General features: G+C 47.6%; 5 non-coding genes across 5 annotated transcripts; all 5 read right to left on the minus strand.

Moving 5' to 3' along the window:
* Positions 1–9,951: 9,951 nt before the first annotated feature.
* Positions 9,952–10,024, minus strand: TRNAT-GGU (transfer RNA threonine (anticodon GGU)). The gene has a single exon. It is a non-coding gene; the product is annotated as a tRNA-Thr (tRNA).
* Positions 10,025–12,448: 2,424 nt separating this feature from the next.
* TRNAT-GGU (transfer RNA threonine (anticodon GGU)) lies at positions 12,449–12,521 on the minus strand. Its single transcript has one exon. It is a non-coding gene; the product is annotated as a tRNA-Thr (tRNA).
* A 1,249-nt stretch (positions 12,522–13,770) lies between these two features.
* Positions 13,771–13,843, minus strand: TRNAT-GGU (transfer RNA threonine (anticodon GGU)). Its single transcript has one exon. It is a non-coding gene; the product is annotated as a tRNA-Thr (tRNA).
* Positions 13,844–13,917: 74 nt separating this feature from the next.
* Positions 13,918–13,990, minus strand: TRNAT-GGU (transfer RNA threonine (anticodon GGU)). The gene has a single exon. It is a non-coding gene; the product is annotated as a tRNA-Thr (tRNA).
* A 73-nt stretch (positions 13,991–14,063) lies between these two features.
* Positions 14,064–14,136, minus strand: TRNAT-GGU (transfer RNA threonine (anticodon GGU)). Its single transcript has one exon. It is a non-coding gene; the product is annotated as a tRNA-Thr (tRNA).
* Between the last annotated feature and the right edge of the window lie 657 nt (positions 14,137–14,793).

The following is a 14,793-nucleotide window of genomic DNA, read 5'->3' on the forward strand; positions in this document are numbered from 1 at the left end:
GCTGAGCGCAATAACCATTGCGCCACGGAAGCTCAGAAATTAAATGCTTGTCAGGTATCGTGAAAAAGTTATGACTTTTCACGCTACATCTGAGACTCCATAACACCTCTCCCGGGTGGGCTCGAACCACCAACCTTTCGGTTAACAGCTGAACGCGCTAACCTTTGCGCCACGGTAGCCCAAAAATTAAATGTTTGTCAGGTATTGTGGAAAATCTTTGGCTTTTTACGTTACATCTGAGACCCCACAACACCTCTCCCGGGTGGGCTCGAACCACGAAACTTTCGGTTAACAGCTGAACGCGCTAATCATTGCGCCACGGAAGCCCAACAAATGAATATTAGTCAGGTATTGTGGAAAAACTCTGATATTTTACGTTACATCTGAGACCTCACAACACCGCTCCCGGATAGGCTCGAACCAACAACCTATTGGTTAACAGCTGAACGCGCTAACCATTAAGCCACGGAAGCCCAAAAATTAAACGTTCGTCAGGTATTGTGGAAAAACTCTGACTTTTTACGTCACATCTGAGACCTCACAACACAGCTCCCGGTTGTGCTCGAACCATTAACCTTTCGGTTAACAGCCGAACGCGCTAACCATTACGCCACGGAAGCGCAAAAATTAAATGTTCGTCAGGTATTGTGGAAAAACTCTGACTCTTTACGTCACATATGAGACCTCACAAAACCGCTCCCGGATAGGCTCGAACCACCAACCTTTCGGTTAACAGCCGAACGCGCTAAACATTGCGCCACGGAAGCCCAAAAATTAAATGTTCGTCAGGTATTGTGGAAAAACTTTGGCTTTTTACGTTACATCTGAGACCCCACAACACCTCTCCCGGGTGGGCTCGAACCACGACCCTTTCGGTTAACAGCCGAACGCAATAACCATTGCGCCACGGAAGCCCAAAAATTAAATGTTCGTCAGGTATTGTGGAAAAACTCTGACTCTTTACGTCACATCTGAGACCTCACAAAACCGCTCCCGGATAGGCTCGAACCACCAACCTTTCGGTTAACAGCCGAACGCGCTAACCATTGCGCCACGGAAGCCCAAAAAGTAAATGGTTGTCTGGTATTGTGGAAAAGTTATGACTTTTCACGCTACATCTGAGACCCCACAACACCTCTCCCGGGTTGGCTCGAACCACCAACCTTTCGGTTAACAGCTGAACGCGCTAACCATTGCGCTATGGAAGCCCAAAAATTAAATGTTCGTCAGGTATTGTGGAAAAACTCTGACTTTTTACGTCACATCTGAGACCTCACAACACTGCTCCCGGGTGGGCTCGAACCACCAACCTTTTGAATAACAGCTGAGCGCAATAACCATTACGCCACGGAAGCTCAGAAATTAAATGCTTGTCAGGTATTGTGAAAAAGTTATGACTTTTCACGCTACATCTGAGACTCCATAACACCTCTCCCGGGTGGGCTCGAACCACCAACCTTTCGGTTAACAGCTGAACGCGCTAATCATTGCGCCACGGATGCCCAACAAATGAATGTTAGTCAGGTATTGTGGAAAAACTCTGATATTTTACGTTACATCTGAGACCTCAAAACACCGCTACCGGATAGGCTCGAACCACCAACCTTTTGGTTACCAGCCGAACGCGCTAACCATTGAGCCACGGAAGCCCAAAAATTAAATGTTCGTCATGTATTGTGGAAAATCTTTGGCCTTTTACGTTACATCTGAGACCCCACAACACCTCTCCCGGGTGGGCTCGAACCACGAAACTTTCGGTTAACAGCTGAACGCGCTAATCATTGCGCCACGGAAGCCCAACAAATGAATATTAGTCAGGTATTGTGGAAAAAATCTGATATTTTACGTTACATCTGAGACCTCACAACACCGCTCCCGGATAGGCTCGAACCAACAACCTTTTGGTTAACAGCTGAACGCGCTAACCACTGCGCCACGGAAGCCCAAAAAGTAAATGGTTGTCAGGTATTGTGGAAAAGTTATGACTTTTCACGCTACATCTGAGACCCCACAACACCTCTCCCGGGTTGGCTCGAACCACCAACCTTTCGGTTAACAGCTGAACGCGCTAACCATTGCGCCACGGAAGCCCAAATAGTAAATGGTTGTCAGGTATTGTGGAAAAACTCTGACTTTTTACGTCACATCTGAGACCTCACAACACTGCTCCCGGGTGGGCTCGAACCACCAACCTTTTGAATAACAGCTGAGCGCAATAACCATTGCGCCACGGAAGCTCAGAAATTAAATGCTTGTCAGGTATCGTGAAAAAGTTATGACTTTTCACGCTACATCTGAGACTCCATAACACCTCTCCCGGGTGGGCTCGAACCACCAACCTTTCGGTTAACAGCTGAACGCGCTAACCTTTGCGCCACGGTAGCCCAAAAATTAAATGTTTGTCAGGTATTGTGGAAAATCTTTGGCTTTTTACGTTACATCTGAGACCCCACAACACCTCTCCCGGGTGGGCTCGAACCACGAAACTTTCGGTTAACAGCTGAACGCGCTAATCATTGCGCCACGGAAGCCCAACAAATGAATATTAGTCAGGTATTGTGGAAAAACTCTGATATTTTACGTTACATCTGAGACCTCACAACACCGCTCCCGGATAGGCTCGAACCAACAACCTATTGGTTAACAGCTGAACGCGCTAACCATTAAGCCACGGAAGCCCAAAAATTAAACGTTCGTCAGGTATTGTGGAAAAACTCTGACTTTTTACGTCACATCTGAGACCTCACAACACAGCTCCCGGTTGTGCTCGAACCATTAACCTTTCGGTTAACAGCCGAACGCGCTAACCATTACGCCACGGAAGCGCAAAAATTAAATGTTCGTCAGGTATTGTGGAAAAACTCTGACTCTTTACGTCACATATGAGACCTCACAAAACCGCTCCCGGATAGGCTCGAACCACCAACCTTTCGGTTAACAGCCGAACGCGCTAACCATTGCGCCACGGAAGCCCAAAAAGTAAATGGTTGTCAGGTATTGTGGAAAAGTTATGACTTTTCACGCTACATCTGAGACTCCATAACACCTCTCCCGGGTGGGCTCGAACCACCAACCTTTCGGTTAACAGCTGAACGCGCTAATCATTGCGCCACGGATGCCCAACAAATGAATGTTAGTCAGGTATTGTGGAAAAACTCTGATATTTTACGTTACATCTGAGACCTCAAAACACCGCTACCGGATAGGCTCGAACCACCAACCTTTTGGTTACCAGCCGAACGCGCTAACCATTGAGCCACGGAAGCCCAAAAATTAAATGTTCGTCATGTATTGTGGAAAATCTTTGGCCTTTTACGTTACATCTGAGACCCCACAACACCTCTCCCGGGTGGGCTCGAACCACGAAACTTTCGGTTAACAGCTGAACGCGCTAATCATTGCGCCACGGAAGCCCAACAAATGAATATTAGTCAGGTATTGTGGAAAAAATCTGATATTTTACGTTACATCTGAGACCTCACAACACCGCTCCCGGATAGGCTCGAACCAACAACCTTTTGGTTAACAGCTGAACGCGCTAACCACTGCGCCACGGAAGCCCAAAAAGTAAATGGTTGTCAGGTATTGTGGAAAAGTTATGACTTTTCACGCTACATCTGAGACCCCACAACACCTCTCCCGGGTTGGCTCGAACCACCAACCTTTCGGTTAACAGCTGAACGCGCTAACCATTGCGCCACGGAAGCCCAAATAGTAAATGGTTGTCAGGTATTGTGGAAAAACTCTGACTTTTTACATCACATCTGAGACCTCACAACACTGCTCCCGGGTGGGCTCGAACCACCAACCTTTTGAATAACAGCTGAGCGCAATAACCATTGCGCCACGGAAGCTCAGAAATTAAATGCTTGTCAGGTATCGTGAAAAAGTTATGACTTTTCACGCTACATCTGAGACTCCATAACACCTCTCCCGGGTGGGCTCGAACCACCAACCTTTCGGTTAACAGCTGAACGCGCTAACCTTTGCGCCACGGTAGCCCAAAAATTAAATGTTTGTCAGGTATTGTGGAAAATCTTTGGCTTTTTACGTTACATCTGAGACCCCACAACACCTCTCCCGGGTGGGCTCGAACCACGAAACTTTCGGTTAACAGCTGAACGCGCTAATCATTGCGCCACGGAAGCCCAACAAATGAATATTAGTCAGGTATTGTGGAAAAACTCTGATATTTTACGTTACATCTGAGACCTCACAACACCGCTCCCGGATAGGCTCGAACCAACAACCTATTGGTTAACAGCTGAACGCGCTAACCATTAAGCCACGGAAGCCCAAAAATTAAACGTTCGTCAGGTATTGTGGAAAAACTCTGACTTTTTACGTCACATCTGAGACCTCACAACACAGCTCCCGGTTGTGCTCGAACCATTAACCTTTCGGTTAACAGCCGAACGCGCTAACCATTACGCCACGGAAGCGCAAAAATTAAATGTTCGTCAGGTATTGTGGAAAAACTCTGACTCTTTACGTCACATATGAGACCTCACAAAACCGCTCCCGGATAGGCTCGAACCACCAACCTTTCGGTTAACAGCCGAACGCGCTAACCATTGCGCCACGGAAGCCCAAAAAGTAAATGGTTGTCAGGTATTGTGGAAAAGTTATGACTTTTCACGCTACATCTGAGACCGCACAACACCTCTCCCGGGTTGGCTCGAACCACCAACCTTTCGGTTAACAGCTGAACGCGCTAACCTTTGCGCCACGGAAGCCCAAAAATTAAATGTTCGTCAGGCATTGTGGAAAATCTTTGGCTTTTTACGTTACATCTGAGACCCCACAACACCTCTCCCGGGTGGGCTCGAACCACCAACCTTTCGGTTAACAGCTGAACGCGTTAACCATTGCGCCACGGAAGCCCAAAAACTAAATGCTCGTCAGGTATTGTGGAAAAACTTTGGCTTTTTACGTTGCATATGAGACCCCACAACACCTCTCCCGGGTGGGCTCGAACCACCAACCTTTCGGTTAACAGCTGAACGCGCTAACCATTGCGCTACGGAAGCCCAAAAATTAAATGTTCGTCAGGTATTGTGGAAAAACTCTGACTTTTTACGTCACACATGAGACCTCACAACACTGCTCCCGGTTGTGCTCGAACCATTAACCTTTCGGTTAACAGCCGAACGCGCTAACCATTGCGCCACGGAAGCCCAAAAAGTAAATGGTTGTCAGGTATTGTGGAAAAGTTATGACTTTTCACGCTACATCTGAGACTCCATAACACCTCTCCCGAGTGGGCTCGAACCACCAACCTTTCGGTTAACAGCTGAACGCGCTAACCTTTGCGCCACGGAAGCCCAAAAATTAAATGTTCTCCAGGTATTGTGGGAAATCTTTGGCTTTTTACGTTACATCTGAGACCCCACAACACCTCTCCCGGGTGGGCTCGAACCACCAACCTTTCGGTTAACAGCTGAACGCGTTAACCATTGCGCCACGGAAGCCCGAAAATTAAATGCTCGTCAGGTATTGTGGAAAAACTTTGGCTTTTTACGTTACATCTGAGACCCCACAACACCTCTCCCGGGTGGGCTCGAACCACCAACCTTTCGGTTAACAGCTGAACGCGCTAACCATTGCGCCACGGAAGCCCAACAAATGAATATTAGTCAGGTATTGTGGAAAAACTCTGATATTTTACGTTACATCTGAGACCTCACAACACCGCTCCCGGATAGGCTCGAACCAACAACCTTTTGGTTAACAGCTGAACGCGCTAACCATTAAGCCACGGAAGCCCAAAAATTAAACGTTCGTCAGGTATTGTGGAAAAACTCTGACTCTTTACGTCACATCTGAGACCTCACAAAACCGCTCCCGGATGGGCTCGAACCACCAACCTTTCGGTTAACAGCCGAACGCGCTAACCACTGCGCCACGGAAGCCCAAAAAGTAAATGGTTGTCAGGTATTGTGGAAAAGTTATGACTTTTCACGCTACATCTGAGACCCCACAACACCTCTCCCGGGTTGGCTCGAACCACCAACCTTTCGGTTAACAGCTGAACGCGCTAACCATTGCGTCACGGAAGCCCAAATAGTAAATGGTTGTCAGGTATTGTGGAAAAACTCTGACATTTTACGTCACATCTGAGACCTCACAACACTGCTCCCGGGTGGGCTCGAACCACCAACCTTTTGAATAACAGCTGAGCGCAATAACCATTGCGCCACGGAAGCTCAGAAATTAAATGCTTGTCAGGTATTGTGAAAAAGTTATGACTTTTCACGCTACATCTGAGACTCCATAACACCTCTCCCGGGTGGGCTCGAACCACCAACCTTTCGGTTAACAGCTGAACGCGCTAACCTTTGCGCCACGGAAGCCCAAAAATTAAATGTTCGTCAGGTATTGTGGAAAATCTTTGGCTTTTTACGTTACATCTGAGACCCCACAACACCTCTCCCGGGTGGGCTCGAACCACGAAACTTTCGGTTAACAGCTGAACGCGCTAATCATTGCGCCACGGAAGCCCAACAAATGAATGTTAGTCAGGTATTGTGGAAAAACTCTGATATTTTACGTTACATCTGAGACCTCAAAGCACCGCTACCGGATAGGCTCGAACCACCAACCTATTGGTTAACAGCCAAACGCGCTAACCATTGAGCCACGGAAGCTCGGAAATTAAATGGTTGTCAGGTATTGTGGAAAAGTTATGACTTTTCACGCTACATCTGAGACCGCACAACACCTCTCCCGGGTGGGCTCGAACCACCAACCTTTCGGTTAAAAGCTGAACGCGCTAACCATTGCGCCACGGAAGCCCAAAAATTAAATGTTCGTCAGGTATTGTGGAAAAACTTTGGCTTTTTACGTTACATCTGAGACCCCACAACACCTCTCCCGGGTGGGTTCGAACCACGAACCTTTCGGTTAACAGCTGAACGCGCTAATCATTGCACCACGGAAGCCCAACAAATGAATATTAGTCAGGTATTGTGGAAAAACTCTGATATTTTACGTTACATCTGAGACCTTACAACACCGCTCCCGGATAGGCTCGAACCACCAACCTTTCGGTTAACAGCCGAACGCGCTAACCATTGCGCCACGGAAGCCCAAAAAGTAAATGGTTGTCAGGTATTCTGGAAAAGTTATGACTTTTCACGCTACATCTGAGACCCCACAACATCTCTCCCGGGTTGGCTCGAACCACCAACCTTTCGGTTAACAGCTGAACGCGCTAACCTTTGCGCCACGGAAGCCCAAAAATTAAATGTTCGTCAGGTATTGTGGAAAGTCTTTAGCTTTTTACGTTACATCTGAGACCCCACAACACCTCTCCCGGGTGGGCTCGAACCACCAACCTTTCGGTTAACAGCTGAACGCGTTAACCATTGCGCCACGGAAGCTCAGAAATTAAATGTTTGTCAGGTATTGTGGAAAAGTTATGACTTTTCACGCTACATCAGAGACCACACAACATATCTCCCGGGTGAGCTCGAACCACCAACCTTTCGGTTAACAGCCGAACGCGCTAACCATTGTGCCACGGAAGCCGAAAAATTAAATGGTCGTCAGGTATTGTGGAAAAACTTTGACTTATCACGCTAAATCTGAGACCCCACAACACCTCTCCGGGTGGGCTCGAACCACCAACCTTTCGGTTAACAGCTGAACGCGCTAACCATTGCGCCACGGAAGCCCAAAAATTAAATGGTCGTCAGGTATTGTGGAAAAACTCCGACTTTTTACGTCACATCTGAGACCTCACAACACTGCTCCCGGGTGGGCTCGAACCACCAACCTTTTGAATAACAGCTGAGCGCGCTAACCATTGCGCCACGGAAGCTCAGAAATTAAATGTTTGTCAGGTATTGTGGAAAAGTTATGACTTTTCACGCTACATCTGAGACCCCACAACATCTCTCCCGGGTTGGCTCGAACCACCAACCTTTCGGTTAACAGCTGAACGCGCTAACCTTTGCGCCACGGAAGCCCAAAAATTAAATGGTCGTCAGGTATTGTGGAAAAACTTTGACTTATCACGCTACTTCTGAGACCACACAACACCTCTCCCGGGTGGGCTCGAACCACCAACCTTTCGGTTAACAGCTGAACGCGTTAACCATTGCGCCACGGAAGCTCAGAAATTAAATGTTTGTCAGGTATTGTGGAAAAGTTATGACTTTTCACGCTACATCAGAGACCACACAACATATCTCCCGGGTGAGCTCGAACCACCAACCTTTCGGTTAACAGCCGAACGCGCTAACCATTGTGCCACGGAAGCCGAAAAATTAAATGGTCGTCAGGTATTGTGGAAAAACTTTGACTTATCACGCTAAATCTGAGACCCCACAACACCTCTCCGGGTGGGCTCGAACCACCAACCTTTCGGTTAACAGCTGAACGCGCTAACCATTGCGCCACGGAAGCCCAAAAATTAAATGGTCGTCAGGTATTGTGGAAAAACTCCGACTTTTTACGTCACATCTGAGACCTCACAACACTGCTCCCGGGTGGGCTCGAACCACCAACCTTTTGAATAACAGCTGAGCGCGCTAACCATTGCGCCACGGAAGCTCAGAAATTAAATGTTTGTCAGGTATTGTGGAAAAGTTATGACTTTTCACGCTACATCTGAGACCCCACAACATCTCTCCCGGGTTGGCTCGAACCACCAACCATTCGGTTAACAGCTGAACGCGCTAACCTTTGCGCCACGGAAGCCCAAAAATTAAATGGTCGTCAGGTATTGTGGAAAAACTTTGACTTATCACGCTACTTCTGAGACCACACAACACCTCTCCCGGGTGGGCTCGAACCACCAACCTTTCGGTTAACAGCTGAACGCGTTAACCATTGCGCCACGGAAGCTCAGAAATTAAATGTTTGTCAGGTATTGTGGAAAAGTTATGACTTTTCACGCTACATCAGAGACCACACAACATATCTCCCGGGTGAGCTCGAACCACCAACCTTTCGGTTAACAGCCGAACGCGCTAACCATTGTGCCACGGAAGCCGAAAAATTAAATGGTCGTCAGGTATTGTGGAAAAACTTTGACTTATCACGCTAAATCTGAGACCCCACAACACCTCTCCGGGTGGGCTCGAACCACCAACCTTTCGGTTAACAGCTGAACGCGCTAACCATTGCGCCACGGAAGCCCAAAAATTAAATGGTCGTCAGGTATTGTGGAAAAACTCCGGATTTTTACGTCACATCTGAGACCTCACAACACTGCTCCCGGGTGGGCTCGAACCACCAACCTTTTGAATAACAGCTGAGCGCGCTAACCATTGCGCCACGGAAGCTCAGAAATTAAATGTTTGTCAGGTATTGTGGAAAAGTTATGACTTTTCACGCTACATCTGAGACCCCACAACATCTCTCCCGGGTGAGCTCGAACCACCAACCTTTCGGTTAACAGCCGAACGCGCTAACCATTGTGCCACGGAAGCCGAAAAATTAAATGGTCGTCAGGTATTGTGGAAAAACTTTGACTTATCACGCTACTTCTGAGACCACACAACACCTCTCCCGGGTGGGCTCGAACCACCAACCTTTCGGTTAACAGCCGAACGCGCTAACCATTGAGCCACGGAAGCACGGAACTTAAATGGTTGTCAGGTATTGTGGAAAAGTTATGACTTTTTACGTCACATCTGAGACCTCACAACACAGTTCCTGGTTAGGCTCGAACCACCAACCTTTCGGTTAACAACCGAACGCGCTAACCATTGCGCCACGGAAGCCAAAAAATTAAATGGTCGTCAGGTATTGTGGAAATACTCTGACATTTTACGTTACATCTGAGACCTCACAAAACCCCTCCCGTATAGGCTCGAACCACCAACCTATTAGTTAAAAGCCGAACGCGCTAACCATTGCGCCACGGAAGCCCAAAAATTAAATGGTCGTCAGGTATTGTGGAAAAACTCTGATTTTTACGTCACATCTGAGACTTCACAACACCTCTCCCGGGTGGGCTCGAACCACCAACCTTTCGGTTACCAGCTGAACGCGCTAACCATTGCGCTACGGAAGCCCAAAAATTAAACGTTCGTCAGGTATTGTGGAAAATCTTTGGCTTTTTACGTTACATCTGAGACCCCACAACACCTCTCCCGGGTGGGCTCGAACCACGAAACTTTCGGTTAACAGCTGAACGCGCTAATCATTGCGCCACGGAAGCCCAACAAATGAATGTTAGTCAGGTATTGTGGAAAAACTCTGATATTTTACGTTACATCTGAGACCTCAAAGCACCGCTACCGGATAGGCTCGAACCACCAACCTATTGGTTAACAGCCAAACGCGCTAACCATTGAGCCACGGAAGCTCGGAAATTAAATGGTTGTCAGGTATTGTGGAAAAGTTATGACTTTTCACGCTACATCTGAGACCCCACAACACCTCTCCCGGGTGGGCTCGAACCACCAACCTTTCGGTTAAAAGCTGAACGCGCTAACCATTGCGCCACGGAAGCCCAAAAATTAAATGTTCGTCAGGTATTGTGGAAAAACTTTGGCTTTTTACGTTACATCTGAGACCCCACAACACCTCTCCCGGGTGGGTTCGAACCACGAACCTTTCGGTTAACAGCTGAACGCGCTAATCATTGCACCACGGAAGCCCAACAAATGAATATTAGTCAGGTATTGTGGAAAAACTCTGATATTTTACGTTACATCTGAGACCTTACAACACCGCTCCCGGATAGGCTCGAACCACCAACCTTTCGGTTAACAGCCGAACGCGCTAACCATTGCGCCACGGAAGCCCAAAAAGTAAATGGTTGTCAGGTATTCTGGAAAAGTTATGACTTTTCACGCTACATCTGAGACCCCACAACATCTCTCCCGGGTTGGCTCGAACCACCAACCTTTCGGTTAACAGCTGAACGCGCTAACCTTTGCGCCACGGAAGCCCAAAAATTAAATGTTCGTCAGGTATTGTGGAAAGTCTTTAGCTTTTTACGTTACATCTGAGACCCCACAACACCTCTCCCGGGTGGGTTCGAACCACCAACCTTTCGGTTAACAGCTGAACGCGTTAACCATTGCGCCACGGAAGCTCAGAAATTAAATGTTTGTCAGGTATTGTGGAAAAGTTATGACTTTTCACGCTACATCAGAGACCACACAACATATCTCCCGGGTGAGCTCGAACCACCAACCTTTCGGTTAACAGCCGAACGCGCTAACCATTGTGCCACGGAAGCCGAAAAATTAAATGGTCGTCAGGTATTGTGGAAAAACTTTGACTTATCACGCTACTTCTGAGACCACACAACACCTCTCCCGGGTGGGCTCGAACCACCAACCTTTCGGTTAACAGCCGAACGCGCTAACCATTGAGCCACGGAAGCACGGAACTTAAATGGTTGTCAGGTATTGTGGAAAAGTTATGACTTTTTACGTCACATCTGAGACCTCACAACACAGTTCCTGGTTAGGCTCGAACCACCAACCTTTCGGTTAACAACCGAACGCGCTAACCATTGCGCCACGGAAGCCAAAAAATTAAATGGTCGTCAGGTATTGTGGAAATACTCTGACATTTTACGTTACATCTGAGACCTCACAAAACCCCTCCCGTATAGGCTCGAACCACCAACCTATTAGTTAAAAGCCGAACGCGCTAACCATTGCGCCACGGAAGCCCAAAAATTAAATGGTCGTCAGGTATTGTGGAAAAACTCCGACTTTTTACGTCACATCTGAGACCTCACAACACTGCTCCCGGGTGGGCTCGAACCACCAACCTTTTGAATAACAGCTGAGCGCGCTAACCATTGCGCCACGGAAGCTCAGAAATTAAATTTTTTTCAGGTATTGTGGAAAAGTTATGACTTTTCACGCTACATCTGAGACCCCACAACATCTCTCCCGGGTGAGCTCGAACCACCAACCTTTCGGTTAACAGCCGAACGCGCTAACCATTGTGCCACGGAAGCCAAAAATTAAATGGTCGTCAGGTATTGTGGAAAAACTTTGACTTATCACGCTACTTCTGAGACCACACAACACCTCTCCCGGGTGGGCTCGAACCACCAACCTTTCGGTTAACAGCCGAACGCGCTAACCATTGAGCCACGGAAGCACGGAACTTAAATGGTTGTCAGGTATTGTGGAAAAGTTATGACTTTTTACGTCACATCTGAGACCTCACAACACAGTTCCTGGTTAGGCTCGAACCACCAACCTTTCGGTTAACAACCGAACGCGCTAACCATTGCGCCACGGAAGCCAAAAAATTAAATGGTCGTCAGGTATTGTGGAAATACTCTGACATTTTACGTTACATCTGAGACCTCACAAAACCCCTCCCGTATAGGCTCGAACCACCAACCTATTAGTTAAAAGCCGAACGCGCTAACCATTGCGCCACGGAAGCCCAAAAATTAAATGGTCGTCAGGTATTGTGGAAAAACTCTGATTTTTACGTCACATCTGAGACTTCACAACACCTCTCCCGGGTGGGCTCGAACCACCAACCTTTCGGTTACCAGCTGAACGTGCTAACCATTGCGCTACGGAAGCCCAAAAATTAAACGTTCGTCAGGTATTGTGGAAAAACTCTGACTTTTTACGTCACATCTGAGACCTCACAACACAGTTCCTGGTTAGGCTCGAACCACCAACCTTTCGGTTAACAGCTGAGCGCGCTAACCATTGAGCCACGGAAGCTCAGAAATTAAATGGTTGTCAGCTATTGTGGAAAAGTTATGACTTTTCACGCTACAACTGAGACCCCATTACACCTCTCCCGGGTGGGCTCGAACCACCAACCTTTCGGTTAACAGGTAAACGCGCTAACAATTGCCCCACGGAAGCCCAAAAATTAAATGTTCGTCAGGTATTGTGGAAAAACTCTGACATTTTACGTTACATCTGAGACCTCACAAAACCGCTCCCGGATAGGCTTGAACCACCAACCTATTAGTTAACAGCCGAGCGCGCTAACCATTGCGCCACAGAAGCCCAAAAATTAAATGGTCGTCAGTTATTGTGGAAAAACTTTGGCTTGCTACGTTACATTTGAGATCCCACAAAACCGCTCCCGGGTGGGCTCGAACCACCAACATATTGGTTAACAGCCGAACGCGCTAACCATTGAGCCGCAGAAGCTCAGAAATTTAAAGGTTGTTACGTATTGTGGAAAAGTTTTGACTTTTTACGCTACATCTGAGACCCCACAACACCTCTCCTGGATGGGCTCGAAACACCAAGCTTTCGGTTAACAGCTGAACGCGCAAACCATTGCGCCACGGAAGCCCAAAAATTAAATGTTCGTCAGGTAATGTGGAAAAACTCTGACTTTTTACGTCACATCTTAGACCTCACAAAACCGCTCCAAGATGTGCGCGAACCACCAACCTTTCGATTAACTGCTGAACGCGCTAACCATTGCGCCACGGAAGCCCAAAAATTAAATGGTCGTCAGGTATTGTGGAAAAACTCTGACTTTTTACCTCACATCTGAGACCTCACAACACCTCTCCGGGTGGGCTCGAACCACCAACCTTTTGAATAACAGCTGAGCGCGCTAACCATTGAGCCACGGAAGCTCAGAACTTAAATGGTTGTCAGCTATTGTGGAAAAGTTATGACTTTTCACGCTACAACTGAGACCCCATTACACCTCTCCCGGGTGGGCTCGAACCACCAACCTTTCGGTTAACAGGTAAACGCGCTAACAATTGCACCACGGAAGCCCAAAAATTAAATGTTCGTCAGGTATTGTGGAAAAACTCTGACATTTTACGTCACATCTGAGACCTCACAACACAGCTCCCGGATGGGCTCGAACCACCAACCTTTCGGTTACCAGCTGAACGCGCTAACCATTGGGCCACGGAAGCTCAGAAATTAAATGTTTGTCAGGTATTGTGGAAAAGTTATGACTTTTCACGCTACATCCGAGACTTCACAACACCTCTCCCGGGTGGGCTCGAACCACCAACCTTTCGGTTACCAGCTGAACGCGCTAACCATTGCGCCACGGAAGCCCAAAAATTAAATGGTCGTCAGGTATTGTGGAAAAACTCTGATTTTTACGTCACATCTGAGACTTCACAACACCTCTCCCGGGTGGGCTCGAACCACCAACCTTTCGGTTACCAGCTGAACGCGCTAACCATTGCGCTACGGAAGCCCAAAAATTAAACGTTCGTCAGGTATTGTGGAAAAACTCTGACTTTTTACGTCACATCTGAGACCCCACAACACAGTTCCTGGTTAGGCTCGAACCACCAACCTTTCGGTTAACAGCTGAGCGCGCTAACCATTGAGCCACGAAAGCTCAGAAATTAAATGGTTGTCAGCTATTGTGGAAAAGTTATGACTTTTCACGCTACAACTGAGACCCCATTACACCTCTCCCGGGTGGGCTCGAACCACCAACCTTTCGGTTAACAGGTAAACGCGCTAACAATTGCCCCACGGAAGCCCAAAAATTAAATGTTCGTCAGGTATTTTGGAAAAACTCTGACATTTTACGTTACATCTGAGACCTCACAAAACCGCTCCCGGATAGGCTTGAACCACCAACCTATTAGTTAACAGCCGAGCGCGCTAACCATTGCGCCACAGAAGCCCAAAAATTAAATGGTCGTCAGTTATTGTGGAAAAACTTTGGCTTGCTACGTTACATTTGAGATCCCACAAAACCGCTCCCGGGTGGGCTCGAACCACCAACATATTGGTTAACAGCCGAACGCGCTAACCATTGAGCCGCAGAAGCTCAGAAATTTAATGGATGTTACGTATTGTGGAAAAGTTTTGACTTTTTACGCTACATCTGAGACCCCAC

Source organism: Phalangium opilio, unplaced genomic scaffold (assembly GCF_054372755.1).
Source record: "Phalangium opilio isolate 3A_F unplaced genomic scaffold, DU_Popi_V2 ptg000209l_1, whole genome shotgun sequence".
NCBI lineage: Eukaryota > Metazoa > Arthropoda > Arachnida > Opiliones > Phalangiidae > Phalangium > Phalangium opilio.